Raw genomic sequence first — 17,102 nt, 5'->3', positions numbered from 1 at the left:
GCAGTATTAAGCTGTGGAATACATAATAGATTGCATACATAATAGATTATTTCCATTAAATGTTATATATCGCTCCTTCCTATCAAGAGCTGCAGTGAGCTACTGCCTTTATGGATCTGTTTGCCATGTGGGTTGCAGACATCTGTTGAATATCAGGGAATGTAATCAAATGATTTGCCAAGAACTCCATCAAAAACGTGCTTTGTACATTTTTCTTAGTTGAGAACACCATCCACAGTAGATTGACCTAAAGGAGGCTAACACATTGAACTGGAAGCAAAATGTTTAACTGAAGTGATGTAAGTCTCATTGTTAATCAGACAAATTCTTCAAAGTATTGTCTTTTAAAGTTGGAGGAGGGCTGCAGACTGGACGCAAAAATGACTAAGCAAAGGTCCTTGAACCATCCTGCTGCTGGCCACGGGAGCTGATTGATGATGGGCTCTGTCCACTCCTTACTGCTCCTGCAGGGTTTATTTTGCCCTGAGATATCTAGGAAGGCTTATTCTTAGCTTGGATGACCATATTTCCTGGGGGAAATGAGAACAGCTGGATATATCTGCTTGCCTCCCTGATTGCAAAGCAAGGGAGAAATCCATCTGCATCCACCCAATTTGCTCCTGCATAGGATCTTATTCCAGCCAAGTATTTAAGTGCACAAAAGCCTATGGAAATATGGCCTATATACACAAGGGAGGGAAGACAAGAGCTTGATTTCTTGTTCTCTCATGGCACTTGGTGTTGCTCTTACTGTCCCAATAATAAACACCTCTTTAAGTGTCATTCATCAGTCTATCTCCTTTCTTTTTACAATAATAAATAAAAAAGTAAAAAATTAGTAACAGCTACACATCTAGGAGCCTTAAGGTTTTTATGCCTCACAAATTGCACAATCATGTTTTTCATACAATGTAGGGTCACGATATGAATACTGCGGAAGTGACTTAATGGAAAAGTTCTGGTTTCCTTCATAAACTACTCTGTTAGACAACAGAAATATGCTCATGTCAGCGGAAGCTTTACAATAAATTAACCTAGTATAATAGTACCACCCACTAGGATGGTTACAGTTTAGATTCTGCTCATCTTCTCTGACATTCTTTTTCATTTAGTGATTTATAATTTGGCATACAAAATTTCTGTCCAAGAGTGAGTACTCTTTGTGTGGTCATTTATAATTACAGCAAGAGGGGAAAAGAAAGCTTTGGGGAGTTAGAATTTTTCACAACAATTTAAAACCCCACCAAAATAACCCTATGATTTAAAACATGAAATTCTGTACATTCACAATGGGGATGAGAGCCCATCCCTGCTCTGCCATCAGTGTAAGTTAAAAGTAATTCCAGTATAGTCAATAAAATTACAGGGAGGTAAAACTACCATGGAAAACGGGAGAAAAACTCCAGCCATCCCTTCTCAACACTATAATATTCCGGACTGAGAACCTCCTCAATGAAAGCATCTAATCCCACTAGTGACTTCCAGAAACCTTGGTCAGGGTTTTCATTAGCTTTATCCTAAAGAAAGGGACAAGTTGGGAGGCTTAGATCTAAATCTAAATGTCCTCTGAGCTTAAGGATAGTGAAGTTCCAATGATTTCAGGACAATATCTGCTGTAGATCATGGCGTATTGACTGTGTAAGCCACATGAAATTATCCTCCACAGTTTTTGATGAACACTATAATGATAATATGAATAATAATGAGTATGTGTAACTGGTAGTTGCCCAGCTGGAAAACATAAAGTTTCAGTATATATCTGCCAATTGGACTTTTAATGACAAAACCACAGAAGTTTAGAATATTTGAAAAAGGACAAATGGAATAAAAACATACTATCTCTGTGAGAAACTATTTGATTTGTAAACTGCAGCATTCTAAAACAAATGTCATGTGTAGAAAAAATGGAAATGCTTACTGAGCACATATGGAAGAGAGTTTTCTTGATTTAGTACTTATTGCAATAAAACTTATTATTAAAAATGCAAAAGCAGAAATATCTGAGCTTTTGACTATTTCTCAACATTCATCCAGAAGAGATTCCTTCTCTAGGGCAGGAGGGGGAACAATTTTGTAATTTCTGACTTAAGCGATACTAAAACTCTTTGAAACAACAAGGCCCAGGGGTGACTAAGGCAGCTGCCTGAATTCCACAAAAATATATTTACAAAGTCCATTTTGAGTTCTCTGCTTTTCTGTAATGGAATCCAGCTGCTTTAACCACTCAAAATTACCTCTTACAGTGTGAACAGCAGCAAAGATAAGCGTTACATTAAATTGCAGTTAGATCTCAATCTTTGCTCAGCTTTTTGGTTAAAGGTCTGAAACAAGAGTAAGCAAAATAAGAAAAATATATCTTTGGTCTGCAAAATAAAAGAAATGCTTCAATCATCCCAAAGAAAAGTTTGATGAAATCCTCATACTGAAAATAATTTATGCTAATAAAACCTGAACATGTAAGAGTGCTCTTTTACAAAATACCACGAAGCCAGACTTGAAGGTGAAGGCTCATCCTGTCTTGTCTCACTCCCTAAATACTATTTTTCCCTTCATTCTCTGCGAAGCATTTTAAGAAACATGGCCCTGATCATGAGTTTAGTTAAGAACAGCTTTATATAACACTAAAAATTCTGGATTCAAATTTCATTGAAACATATGCAAAACAAAATCATACATACAGGAATGACTAACGTGGGGGTCTGGCTGGGAACATAGTCCTGTCATACCTGCTTGGAACAAACTGATAAGAGAGGAGAAATAGCATGCTATGAAACAAATGAAGTTTAGGGCCAAAGTCTGTGGGAGAATATCCTTTGTGTGAATGTCAAATAAGACCTAAACTTAGAGCTCGTGAAGGAGTGTTTTCTCCTTCAACAGAAATTTGGTAAAAGATATCCCCAGAAATCCAACAAAATTCCCTCTATATTAGCCCAGCTCTAACAGAAAGATATCACATCTGTGCTTCCAGGAGGGCCCCCGCCTTGCCCAAACTACATTTCCCACCCCAGACCATGCTCGTCACTCAGCTGCATGAAGGTAACGAATCGTAGAAGATGGAGGTGATTAGCTGAGCATGAGACATAGAAGGAACTTCTCATCTTCTGGTCTCAAATGGCACCACTGCAACTTTCTAAATGACAAATCTTTAGTTTTCAGCCAAAGCCTAAACATTTGGAATAGGGAAGAGGTGAGTGTTCTGGTTTTCGTCTTTTTTAAAGTCATCAGGATTAAGGTGACTCATGCCCTTTGAGGATCTGACTCAGGATTTTTTTTTTTTAGTTCCTCAATATTTTTTTTTTGCTTTTTTCTTAAGGGTCCTAGAAAAGAGATGAGAAAACAGCTGCAAATTAAAGCCTGTGAAATGAGTTGCATCTGAGGCAACAACAGAAAGTAAATACAAAGAAAAAATCATTTATTGTCTTTCCCATTTCATGATTTAATTCAGTCTCCTTGACTTTCCAAGATTTGCCTGAGTATTTTTTAAAGCTTGAGGTTGGCGATATTGCTGAACCCAAATTTTGAGCAGTCAGTAAAGCCTTAAAGGACATCTTGAGGTGAAGAGCATTCTTCATCTCCACCCCTTGAATTCTTTCCAAATGCCACTGCCTCCTTCTCCCCTGCCATTTTCCCCGCTATCTCTGATCACCCACAGGCCCGCTTGCCCTGTTGCAGTCCTTCCTGGTGCTCAGGGCGCTTAAAGAGCACAAGACAGTGTGGCTGTGCATAGGCAGGAGGTATTGCCCCACGGCCCTGGGGCTTCCTTGATGAAAGTGCTGCTTTTGAGCATGGACTCCATCTCCCTTTGTTTTGCACTGTACTGTGCACAGCCTTTTAACTTTCTTTAGGAAATAAAGACCCCTTCTGTAATTGTATGCAAGCAGAGCAGCCTGCTGTGTGAATGAATCCAAAAGTTAGACAGACCCATGATTCTGTTCAGATCAAGACGTACTCGACAGTATGTGAGCCTCTGGAGGACGTAAAATGATGCTATTGTGCACCCCTCTGGCCTTAGGGTGGCAGTCTTGCAGCTGCACTGAGTAAGACAAGGTATTTGTGTGTGCTTCTCACTTCTGAAAACCTCAATTCCCTCTGATACCACCCAACTTTGGTCATGTTCCTAGCTCCTTCTTACAAACAAACCCAACTCTAACAGAACTATAGGACAAACAGCAGGCTGCCTGCTGTTATAACCTGAGTCAGCAGAAACATACCTCATTTCATGTCTTATTTTCTTTGTCCAGATTAAGCTCTTAGGCAGTGCTTGCCATCCAGTGCCAAGACCGAAATGATGCAGCTGGACACTTCAGAGAGAAGTTCTGGTAAGTGATGACAGATAAGGAAAGTTTTCACATCTAGGTCACCAGCTCAACTCCAGAGATCCTCATAATTATTCCCCAGTGATGGCTATTGTGTAGGACATGTGAAATGAGCCTGGTGCTCTCAGCTAAACTAATACAGGTCTTTGCCACAACAACAAGAACCACACCAGTTATTAAAAAATGGCCTGAAGCCACAGAGTCACTTCATTTATGCATTGTGAAATCCAGGACCCCATGACTTCAGGATTTAGTTTCCCCACAAGTATCGGACCAGCAGCCAATCAGGCAGAAAAAAACACAAGGAGAAAACAAGAATGGAGGAGAGAAGAGGGATAAGAGGAAGAAAGGTTTAGGAAAGAAAGATAGGAATAAATATCCTTTCCATTCCGATGTAAAAGAACTTTAACATACGTGAGGGGATGAACCAGGGAATCAGGAATAGCTGTCCTGGAATAGTATTGGCACGGAATAATTCCACTCCTGGGACTGATTTCCAAACATGCAGAACACTTAGTTCAAATGCATAAAAGCTGTTGGTGCACAAACCCTTGGGAAATCATGTCTTTTATGTTTAAGTTTTTTTTTTTTTTATCATTTTCCCCCCTGTGGCTGAATGTATTTGAGGAGACCAGCTGGATCCAATTGCTAGGACAGTAGTATTGCACTCTGCTCCCCCCCATTTTCCCCCTTTTACATCAGTATGTTGGCAAAAAGGTTGTTGGCATCATCACCCAAAGCCAAGGGTCAGCATGAAAAAAGAACGTATGAATACTTTTTATGAAGAAAATCCAATTTATAAGTTAATATTCCTACTTTACAAAACTATCAAAAGTATTTTTATGCAAAGTTAGACGGATACGGAATCAGATTTCAGATTCTGGAACATGTACTATGTAGAAAGGTCAGGGGGAGTGAATATTCAAGATTCAGAGGCAAATTCAGAGGCATAAACATCCTACACATTCCAACTAAGACAGAATTTTTCCTTTCATATTCTGCTGGTGGGATATTATACATTGGTTGTCAGTGTTAGTCTCTGCAGTGCAAATATATATTTCAAATTAGCAATTTATGGTTCTCAACCCAAATGTCCACACTGAGCCACTTAGTTTTAAGTGGCTGTTTTTTCAATCTGACTCTTGTATTATGTCCCATGGTGGGATGCTCTTCAGTTTGGAACGGACCTGCCTGTGACTTAGCATCAGAGCAGGAGGCCCTTAACTCTCTCTTCTGGTTGTTCTGCAAATCTGCCAAAACAAGGTGAGGTTAAGGGCCAGTTCTCTGGAAAAAAAGCTGTAGTTGAGTGGTACAGTGTTTATTGTGTTAGTGTTTCTATTTAATATTTGAAGAGCTTACATGCTAATATGTTTTTTTAAGGGGTAACGCAACAAACTCAAATAGGTTTAAAAAAAAAAAAAAAGCGCTTCTTGTCTTCTCATACCTAACATCAACCAAGAGAGAATACAGACCAAACTATTCAGTGTTTATATCAGTGCATCCACAGTCTCCACCTCTATTTTTGTAACAAACATTCTTTGATAGAATAGAAAATGAAAATCACACTCAAAATTTATATTGGGAGGAAGTCCAGCTGTGACGAGACCCCTCTTCCCAGCAGCCTAAACCGGGTAAGTTGTACAGAGATATCCAGCTTGCTACTTACAGTTGACCAAGTGAACTGTGAGTGGAGTCAGCCAGCAGAGTGTATCCAGGAGAAGGGCTTCAGTTCTAGTTCATGCATCCTAGGAGATTGCAGAGGGGAGCTAGTGGTTGTCTGGGAGGTGTATCTATGTTTTGCTCCCTTCAGAGAAGCCCTGTTTTGTTAAGCCTGTTTGGTTGCTTCATTCCCAGTGAACGGAAGCTGTAGTCCTCTGAAGACTGATGCAGCTTTTCCAGATTTCTGCTTAGGGGTGCTGAGACGGTATTTTAGTGAGGATTTCTACAGCTGTGTTCAGTTCTTCTTGCTGCCGGCTGGGGTCTGCCATGATCAAACTTGCTATTTCTCTTTCTAAGCTAGTCTAGTATCTAGGATGAACCCAATGGATAGGCTTTGCTACCTTTATTTGCTGAGGAATAACAGTTCCAGCAGCAGCCCTGTTTTTCGAGAAACCTGGAACAAACTTGAGAATTATAGGAGTTAGTTGATTCTCTCCCATCTGAAAGAAGTAGTTAAGAGGCTAGTAATGCCAAGGCTCAGCATAACGAGAGGAATTAACCCGTGACAGGAATTATTTCCTCTGGCAAATCCCCTTGGCAAAGATGGAGGTAAAGGAATGAGCTGCCCCAGTGGGAAACGCCTGTACCTGATGTGGACTTTGCAGGTCAGTTCTATTTCCCCGAGATGCTCCATTTGCTACTTGGAAAGAGCAGGAGGTGGGGGTGGAAGGAAAGGGAATGGCCAAATTTAGACAGCTGCAACGAGTACTGGCCAATTTCTATATGATCCACTGTCCACCCCCCAGCAAAAGATGTGTAAAGGAAAAGGAACATCTGCGTTTCTCTCATTCTTATCTGGCCCTTGGGGACTCATAGGCAGTTGGTCTAAAGCTGTTCTGACTTATCTTGGGTGTAAGATCAGCACATACAAGCTGTAACTGACACCCAAGCGAACCCACCTTAGTTTTGGCTCTCAGTACAGCAGAAGGTCAGTAGCCTTCCTTTTTTATCAGAATAACTCCTCTTTGCCACAAAATTTCATTTGCTCAGATGGAGCTAGTTCAGATGAACCTTTCTGTAAGGTGCTGTAAAAAGTAGCTAGTGAGGTTTTGCCAAACCCAAACGTACTTCTCTCTCTGGATAATTCTACCATTCAGCAATGGAAAGTCATGAGTACTTCATAATACATCTCACTGATAAGCAATGGCAGGTTGGGAATCAGTATATTACCTAGTCTGCTTGAATATTCCTTTTTTATCTAAGGTAACACAGACTTGTGATGCAATTTTTTTTCTCTCTCTCTGAAAATAACGGTTTTCTTTCTGGACAACAGATTGGGAGGCTTTGCATCTTATCTGCCTGCTTTGTTCTTAAAGCCACATTATGTCCTTTCAGTCACGCTTCAGCTTCTTTTCCAGGTCGACATCTTTTTTTTTTTTTTCACCTGACATAAACATGGCGAACAATTTTTGCTTCTTCTGTGCTGTTTAAAGAAGTGGTCTACTAGCACTAGACCATTAGTGACCTTCAGATGTAAAATATAGTGACAACTGTTGCTTTTTCAACTATAGGAAAGCTTTTTAAATGTATCCGGCATAAAGGGGAGCTTTGTATTCAAACCTGACAGAGTTTACTCTGACTATTTTTACTTCACAAGTTACTTGTTTGTTTCCAAATCACACTGCTATTTTCTTCACTGAGGAAGGTTGTAAAAGATGTTCAATAATAGCTAAAACATCGGGAATAATTAGGAAAGGAAAATGTATTGTTTTCTGGAAACAGTGAGTCTTGCACAGAAACTGATTTTTGAACTTCTATGTTACTTTAATATTGAGGTTAGGACACAGTTATGGAATAAATTTGCAACTAACATCACAATGCTCAGCATGACTAATAATTAGCCAAAAAAATGTAACTAGTAGTTCATCAAGACTCTTCTTGTATTTAGGACAAATGCAATTGCCAGGTTTATTTTTACTTGCTTAAGCATGATGTAAGGTTTCTTCCACTGGAAAATCCCTTATTAGTAAATTTATCTGGATTATATAATATCGTCCATGGGGTTTTTTCTTCTCCTGATGACTTGTACCTATGGAATTCATTTTATAAACAAAATTCTCAGTGTGTGACTTCAATGGCAGTTGTGCTCAGAAGTAACCCCTCTCTAATACAGGGCTTACTTCTTTGTGTGCTGTCTGCATGCAATGTGCAGTCTGATCTGACTGTCAGTCCACACTGTCAGCACTGCTCACAGAGGTCTGTTGACTCATCTGAATGGATATACTTTTAAGTGACTCTGAAACTCCTTAAGAAACCCAGAGGGACAGCATGTGCAACTGCTTATTTCTCATGCACTACTCCACAACAGTCAATATTGGATTACCACAATTATACCTAGTTCCCTGTCCCAGTTGACTCTAATTTTGCAAGTGACGGCCGAAAAGTCAAATACAGACAGGTTTGCAAAGACCCTTCTGAAACCTAGAGAGTCGTAATAGATCCTCCCGTGAACTTTGACTCTCTAAGGTGGCTGTTTAGTTATATTAGCTGCATAAGGGGTTGGTTTTCTAGAGATGCAAGATATGGGCTGATCAGTCTAGATCACGGTGTCCTTAAAGCCAAATATAGCACAGATAAATAGCAAACCAGCTATGATGATGATGCTAAACCAGCCTTGCTGTAAGGATTAATGCTTTTCTGAACAGATGGGAGACATGGGGGCACAGACTTCTTTACACAGCTCTCCCCCCATCTCCACTGCCTTGGCCCATTCAACGTGCTGTGAGCACAGAAAGGAGGAGACTCAGTGGTGTGGCTCCCACAGTTAGCAGCATAGCTTGCACTATCAGGGGGAACGTCGACCGCAGCCAACATCCCACCCAGCCCCATGACTTCTCAGGCCTAGCAACAGCACGTGTGGATGCAGATGCATACAATGGTCTTTAAAGGAGGTTTAAGGAGCACTGAGGATTGCACTGTCCCCAGCAGCCTCCCACCTCCATGACATTCAGCTTGCATTAACAATGATGCAAAGTTCAAGCTCTCTTTTCTCAGCTACCACAGCTGCTAACCCCAGCTCTAGGGAGGGGCCCAGAGGCACGTTATGACCCTTAGCTTGTACTCCGGCCTAATTGCGATATTCATTCGATTGCAGCATTTGCTGATTCTCATTTATTAATGCAGTGGTAAACGTAGCATCACACGTGCTTGCTCCGGTACGCAGAGCACTTCTCTTGAGAGCTGTATGTGCCCCAGTAGTGCAATAAGGATTCCCCTCCTCCCCCCTTTTTCTGTGGGAAAACAAAATGTTGTCTCTGCCAAAGGACATATTTTACGTCCGTATACTGCGAAGGAACTCATGGGCCTGGTGATTTTTCACTGAGCACTGGTGGGAAGCCCCAAGTCCTGTGTGAAATACATACTCAGGGAAAAGCATGCTCTGTGTACCTATACAACCTGCCTCTTTTAGTGATAGGTCCTCAGGGTAAAACTAAGGCCGTTCAGCTGACTCCACTTGAGACTGCAGGAGAGCTTAAGAGGAGAGGGTGTAATGGGTTCCCTGAATCATTCTAGCCCCACCTCTTTTGTTTAGAAAAATAAACGAGGCTGTGCAAATACTTTGCTGATCACAGAATCTACTGGCAAAATTATTGTATTCTTTATTTTGTACAAAAGGGAAAACAAAAGCTGGCAAGGATCACAGTGTGGATATTTACGTCAAATCCAATAAAGGGAAAAAAGCCATGAGCACTAGTCAGTATCCGAACTGATATGAAATCAAAAGCCATTTTTTTAAAGTTGGTTGACATAATCTAGAGTAATTCTTAATAAATCCTTTCAACCAGACAGAGGTAACAAGTTCAATTTAAACTACATAGATTCTTTTACAAGATTAACAAAGAGAAAATGAAGGGCAAGATAGAAGGCTATATGAAAGCATAGCAAACAAGAAAGAGCAAGAGCTGTTTTTAACAGAAGAAGGAAAAAGACAACGATAGAGTCAGGTAAGAGAAAGAGAAGACAATAAAAAGAAACAAGGGAGAGGAAGTGAAACAAGAAAGAGGAATGAAACAGGAAACAGCTGGAATTGAAACAAAAAGAGAAAAATTGGAACTCATAGGAGATGCAGAAGCCCACACAACTGTCAGCTTGTAAATAGCACAGCGTTTTCTCACTGTCATTGGCACCATTAAAAAAGGGATACTAATGTGTCAATCATTTTCATATTTACCTGCTTTATGAGATCACAAACATCTGTGGTCTCCCCAATCAATGAGCTACTGATTCATTGCTACCTAAATTCCTAAGTTCTGATGGGAACAGGTAAGTGCAAAGATGCTTGCCTGAGCGAATCCTGGAAAAACACTGAATTGTGTCTCTTCCAGTCTATAACAACAAAAATATTGAAGACCTGATCCAAAGCTCATTAACATTAGTAGAAAAAGCCCCACAGTTTCTAGTCAATTTCAGATCAGTCTCTGAAAGGAGACTTAGCATGGTAATAGCCCACCTTGTGAAAAAACAACACCTATGGGACCGATGTCTCTAAAATGTGCAAGATGCTGTCCAGATGCTATTAAGATTTTTCACAGACATAGCAGCATTCGTTCTCATTCTTCTTAAAAGTTAATAAATAATTGTGTTCTTAGAAATCAAGTGATGGAGTACAACCCTCCTCTGGGGAGCAGCGAAATGTCTACTATACATGTGGACAAAAAGGTCTATTTAAATGGTCAAAATATGGATTTTGCTTGCGTATTTTCTTTTTTTGCATGAGCTACAATGCAAGAAATTTGCCTCAGATGCCCCAGCATGTATTTCACTGTAGTTACTGTTTGAGGTTACAATACAATAGGCCAAATCAATTTATTGCCTCATCCAGCCACAACCCTTTAAAGCAGAGCTTAAAAAAACCCTAGTTTTCCCATCCACCTGTGCAACAGCAAGACGGCATTGATGAATATATATACTGTCATTTTACACAACCACTGCCTCACAGTCTGGCTAGGTTACCGTCTGACCACCATTTAAACAATTTTTGTTTAAAATCAATACAGATATTTGTTTTGCAGTGGAACATGTCATTTTTCACTGAAAAGCTCAGCAATCAACACCCTGCTCCCATCTCTTTTTCTTTGGAAGTGATGAAACTGTTCCACGGAAGCTGAAGTTTAGTAACAACTATTTCATTCACCTCTATAGGGCATGCGTCCCAGGTAAACTGCACTTACCATGCATGATGTTCCACATCTAACTCTTCTGATGCACCATCTTCCTTCTTTACTATGTAAATTATGATGCATCATGAAAGTTGTATTCTGAAGAGATAGAGCAGATGTATGAGACACCTGAATTAATCTGAATGAGGTATGCTGGCTCAAGTCAACACACACACATCAATGTCAAAATAATGGCACTTCCAGACTGACAAACCGAAGTATTTCAATTCCAGTCCACTGAATTTAAATATTTCAGTTTGTTTTTTCCTATAAAAATTTTCAATTTTCCAGAAATTGCATTTTCCTGATGAGTGCAGATAGTCTGCGTACTGACTGACAGGGGGATGGCACTTGAACTGCCTTGTGGCTGGTTTTGGCAGTAGGAGAAGTTCATGTCCTAATTCCCTAATTCATGTCATCTTTTTTTTTTTTCTGGGAACCTTTTTTAAAAAGACGAATGGGATTTGGCATGATGAGAAATGATCATGACCTTAAATCTCAGAAGGAAAAGTACCTTTTGAACACTTTTTTTTTCTGAGGGAAACACAGGAAAAAAGGCAGATGACCTTTGCAAAATTTCCAGTGGAATAAGGTTCATATTCCTCAGTTAGAAACAGTTTCTCTTTCTGCTTAAAAAGAGGTAAGCAGTTGAAGAAAAACTAATTAAAGAGACCTTGTCTGTAATGTATGGACTACATGTCTGATCTGCAACGATATGAAGAACAGAGAGTGAACAATATTTTTCATCGTTACATTATAAAAATACTTAACAGGAACTTACTGTGGTATGAGGATTGTGTGTAAACTTGCTTTCTGCCTTTTTTTCCCCTATAATTACTTTTCTTTGCAAACAGATCAAATGTTTCAGTGGAAGCTGATTTTCACCTAGCACTAACCCATTAATACTGAACCAATCTGCCAGCACAGAAGACAGACAGGATATTTTTCATTACTAAATATCAGCATTGTCTTTTTGGAGAAAAGGAAAAGAAGGAGAGAGGAAAGGGAATTTCTTAATGCTGCAGACAAAAGAACATAATCTTGGTATGAGCACAGAGTAGAGTGCTCAGCTGTCCAGGTTGAGCTTCCGTGGGTTCAAACTTCTCATAAAGGTTTCACATAGCTGGAGTGATACATGCTACCTTAAGAATTTGCTAGGAGAGGAGGTTACATGCCATGTCACCAGTCTTCAACTCAGAAGCTCTTGAAATCAGTTTTGAATGTGAATCTTCTGCAATACGTGGCTATAAATTCTGGGGAATCTCTTTTGGGACACTGTATTTGTTGATTCAAGGCTAAGTGACTCAATTTGCTATTTATTTAAACATTCCATTCACTAGCATATAGTCACATAAAATGTGGAATCACATGTTTGTGAAAGGCCGAAAGGCCAGCAGGGCATTAACACATGCCAAAATTCACTTGAGTCAAAGCCAGGTTTGTTTAGTTCACATATATAATGAATGAGAAAGTGCAGTCCGTAAGTTATAATAGATTTTTAGCAACTGTAAAGTATTTAATTTATAGCTCACATACTAAAGCCAGAATACTTCCCTTCTATTGTATAACCACCTGGCCCTTTAAAATGGTAGTGGATGAAGCCTACTTAAGTACAATTTAGTTAAAGCGTGAAAGTAAAACTGATGCAGCATTTGATACCAGTCAAACTTCTCTTGTAACCAGCTCCTCAAACTGTGAACTACAGAAATATTCTGCTGCTGGAGAAGGGCTGCCTGATGTACCTTCTTTTCTCAGGAAGACATCCCCACTTTATATGGTGACTGTTCTCAGTGGCAAGCATCTCCAACATTATCCTCCCAACATGGGGCATTCTGTATAAGTGTTTCCTCTCAGACGCTTGTGGGACATATTATTACAAGAATGACTTATCAGTATTTCCGCTGAGTAGCTTGAAAGCACACCACAGTGAGAGGGACAGAGACATTACTTGTCTATACTTAGAATAGGAAATATTGCAATGCCTTGGACGAAGGCATAAGACGTTATTTTGTCCACTGGAAGCAGAACTCTCTATTGAATTCATGAAGGAGTTCAGCTTAATGCAATAACCATATATGTGAATGAGAACCAGGATAAAGTATTTGTTAATCTTCTTACTGTGAAATAATATTGGACATAAACTAATTTGGAAATAAAACTGTGACTCCTCCTGAAGGATATTTTATAAGAAATATAAGTGTAACTGAATATTTCATTTATCATCGTTTACATTGGAGTGCTTAATATTTTAAACAATGTTGAAAAATTTACTACTCAAAACTTTCATTGATATTATATAACTGTCCTAGTGGAATCGCTGCTTAGAGGTAGAAACTATTTTACTGTAGTGAATGCTGAAATATTGTTTATGAAGTGTCATCTTCCCTCTATAGGTTACATAAGTGCCAAACTCTAGAAAATGCCATAGAAATATTAAATTAATTGTTTCTTGCTGGTATCACTAAAATTGCACTTGGAGTTGAAAAAGCTTAGTGAATATGAGAAAATATAAGTGAAATATTTAAATTTTCCTCTCAGGACTTTGATTTTCATTACTTAGCCTATTTAAAGTAGGGAAAGATCATATATATCCAGTTTGCTTCTGTAATAGTTGAACAACAACAAATCAGTTATTCTCCTCCTCTACAGAAACTATTAATTTGTCTGCTTTGCTTTGTTAAGTGGATCATTTTATGCTAAAGAGAGGATTAAAATGCGCAGTCCCAAAGCAAGCTATTATAATTCAAGTTATGGAATGCTTTGGGAGAAATGCTTTAACCTATTAAATAGAATTGACTAGATTTTCCCGATAGACATTTTGGGCCCCTCTGAACTTCTGGGAAGGTAAAAGGGTATTACAGTCTAACACACGCTCCCAGTAATAACTCTCCTCAGCCTGAAAGACTTCCACTGGAAATACGTACTTCCAGACCGGTGTACTTACAGAGCCCGTGTCTTTAGAACGCGAAGGCAGGTAGGGAGTATTGAGTCAGGAAAGTGTTGTCAGTTCTCTACTGTCATAGGTCTTATTTATTATTCTGTACTCTTTGAATGACCTTTAGAGACAATTCACAACAGTTTTTTGCATCTTGGCCCTGGGACCTTAAAGCTCACACGTGACACTTGTAGCAAAAAATCTCAACAAGAAGTATTACTACTTTATACCCTAATCAAAATATTTTTCATAAAAGGGGAGGTACAAAATGAACAGGAGGTACATTTATTTTCCCAAAACTGAACTCATTTACATCTTCAGACGACTAAAAGTCGGTTAACAAGAAAAAGAATAACTGAGACTTTTAAGTGCAGTATGTGAGCTATCGCAGCTGGCAAACAAAACTAGTCCTGTCAACAACATTTAACAAATATGTAGCATAAGAGAAGGTGGTGGGAGTGTAAGAACACAAGAACAAAAAACAGCGAAACTGCAAAACATAGAACTTTGATAAGGGGTATAGAGACCTGTAGGAGGGAAATACTCTAAGCCTACAAGCAAAAATGAATTGCCTAATACAGTGAGGAGGATAGGAAAAGAAAGAGAGGAGATGGGATTCAGAGACAGAAAACAAGTTTGATTAGAAGTGCCTGGCTAGGTAAGAGAAGATCTAGCAGATGGTGCAGTGAGAAAGAAGCACAAGGAGCTCTGCAAATTGGAAAACTGAGAGAACAGAATACAATCACAGCTGTAGGAGACATCAGGGCTATCCCAAAAGCAGACAGCTGCCCAGGTTTGTCTTTTCCCTTCACCTGACCTCCATCTCTCTGTTTCTGTCCCAGTTTTGACTCCTTACAGCAGAGAATAGCTTTTGTTTCTTTCAGTAATTTAGGTAAGTCCAGAGTGTTTAAGATGGTACTTCTCTCCCTAGCACATAGGTTCAGCAAAGAGCTGTCCCCTTTGACTTTCAGAGCTAGCTTGCTAGTGTTGATGGAGACTCTTGTGCCTACTGAGACTTTACTCCAAAAAAACCCTGCTCCTTTCAGCTGTCCTAAGCCCTCTGATTACAACAAAGTATCTTCCTCTATTTCTTCTCCACTGTTTTATAACCACAAACCCTCAGCAATTCCTACCTGATATTGCTAGAGCCAGTCAACAGCTTTACAAAGTTATGCTAATCTTCTTTTTTTTTTTTTTTTGAATAAACGCTGTAACTGAGCAAAATGAGATAGGATGAGTGCTGTAGAGAGCACATACAGCTTTTACTTTGCGGCATATCAACAGATAGGAGTCTCTTTCCACAGATATTACTTATTTTAGTGAATAGTAAAAATGCTTTTCCTCCAAGAATTCTACTCAGTGTCTTGAGCCTAGCAGTTCAGTTCAAGTATTGGAGCCAGTTGTTTGGTTGTGAAGGGTTATATATGCTGCGTGGGCACTCCTGCCCCTGACTGGAGAGAATGCAGACAATAGTCAGAGGCTCTGAAGAAAAAGAGATGTTCTTAAGGGTATTTACCAGACAAGTTTCAATTTTTCATAAGGTTAGCGCATTTTTGACAGCAGCTTTGCTGAAATTTAAAGTGCAGGGAGTTGAACGGTTTCTGTGAAGGTGCCTTGTAGTGCTGCATAAATTTACTCAAGGAATGTACCTCTTCCTTGACAGCCTCCAACTGTTGTACTTACTTTTAAAAGACAGCAGGAGCCTGTTTCTACTCTGCCCTAAGTACCATCAACTCACAGAACTTGGTACCCACTTTCTTCATACTAGCCTCAAGTTATATAGAGGTAGGTAAAAAAAACATTTAAAATTTCCAGCTTATCCGCATAAACTAGTTCTGCTTGTTACATCTGTCTCCTCTGACTTTCACTGTAAATTACAAAGCCACCAGTGGAATCACACAGTGTCCTTCTCAGAGCTAGGTGAAGATTAGGTCAACATTTTCATTAAAAGAAAATGAGTGTAGGTGTGACTCACTTGTTTTTCCTTCATCAAACCCTTTTTAGGTTCCCAGACTGGTCTGTTAATTCACAAAGTACACATTATCCTTTTCACCTCAACCTCAGGTCATACAGAGGAATGGGTCCATGGATATCAAGAAATATTTTACAGCTAAGGGAAATAATAAGCTGTTGAACCTTCTTTTGAAATATCTGTTATTGGTGGGGGTTGGCCACTGTGGTATACAGAAAAAACATCAACCTGTTACAGAAGTCCTGGTGTGTAGATTTACAAAAGTGCTCCTTCATATTTGGATTTATAAAGAGATATTTAAATAGATGTACTTGAAACACTTTCATCTCTGTGGTTTTCTGTCAATATTAAGGATGTTACACTATTTCTTATGAGTCAAAAGGGCCTTTTTCTTTTATATGGAAACTTTATTAAAAAAAACAAAACAACTCTTACTACTGTAAAGTCCAAGTATCTATCTCTGAGAGATCGTTACATTCCTTTTTCAGGAGCCAGGGCTTAACAATGCTGTAGGAAAAAAAAAGAATCTATATGACAAATCTTGTAGTACAAGTTTTTGTGGTTAACCGAGAAACATGCCATGAGTCAAGTCTTTGGAAAGAGTTTAGTAATTAAAGACAAATGCTATGACATAATCATTTACACGCAACAGAAAGATTTTTAGATTAAATCTGGCCTGACCCATTGCTCAGCAAGTGTTATCTGGGATTCTTGAAAGTCATTCATTTATTTACTTACTAATTTGGCCCATATGTTTTATTAAAAACAAAAGCCCACATTTCTCAGAGGAGTGAGCTCCATTCCAACTCTGGTTAATGAGTTTGGTCAAGTGAAGAATGGACCTGTTCCAGTGGGTACTATATGAAGATACTCATAAAACTAGAGAGAAATTTTTGGTATTCAAGTAACTTTTTTTCATGAATTAGGCTATTTAAGTGCATTTAAATCAGGTGACTGAACCCCTGCTTAGCAGAACCATCAATCACATCCTTGTAGTCTAC

The 17,102-nt window shown here is 39.2% G+C and overlaps 1 long non-coding RNA gene across 1 annotated transcript in view; it reads right to left on the bottom strand.

Annotated features, from left to right (window-relative positions):
• LOC104140310 (uncharacterized) overlaps positions 1-16,528 on the bottom strand; it is a 57,718-nt gene extending 41,190 nt beyond the window's left edge. The window contains exon 1 of the long non-coding RNA XR_011140436.1: positions 11,207-16,528. This is a non-coding gene — a long non-coding RNA (uncharacterized lncRNA). The remainder of the gene's footprint in view (positions 1-11,206) is intronic.
• Positions 16,529-17,102: the final 574 nt, after the last annotated feature.

The sequence above is a fragment of the Struthio camelus genome, chromosome 3 (genome assembly GCF_040807025.1).
Source record: "Struthio camelus isolate bStrCam1 chromosome 3, bStrCam1.hap1, whole genome shotgun sequence".
Taxonomy (NCBI): domain Eukaryota; kingdom Metazoa; phylum Chordata; class Aves; order Struthioniformes; family Struthionidae; genus Struthio; species Struthio camelus.
Note: the sequence above shows the minus strand (reverse complement) of the source record. Positions and strands in the feature narration are given on the sequence as shown.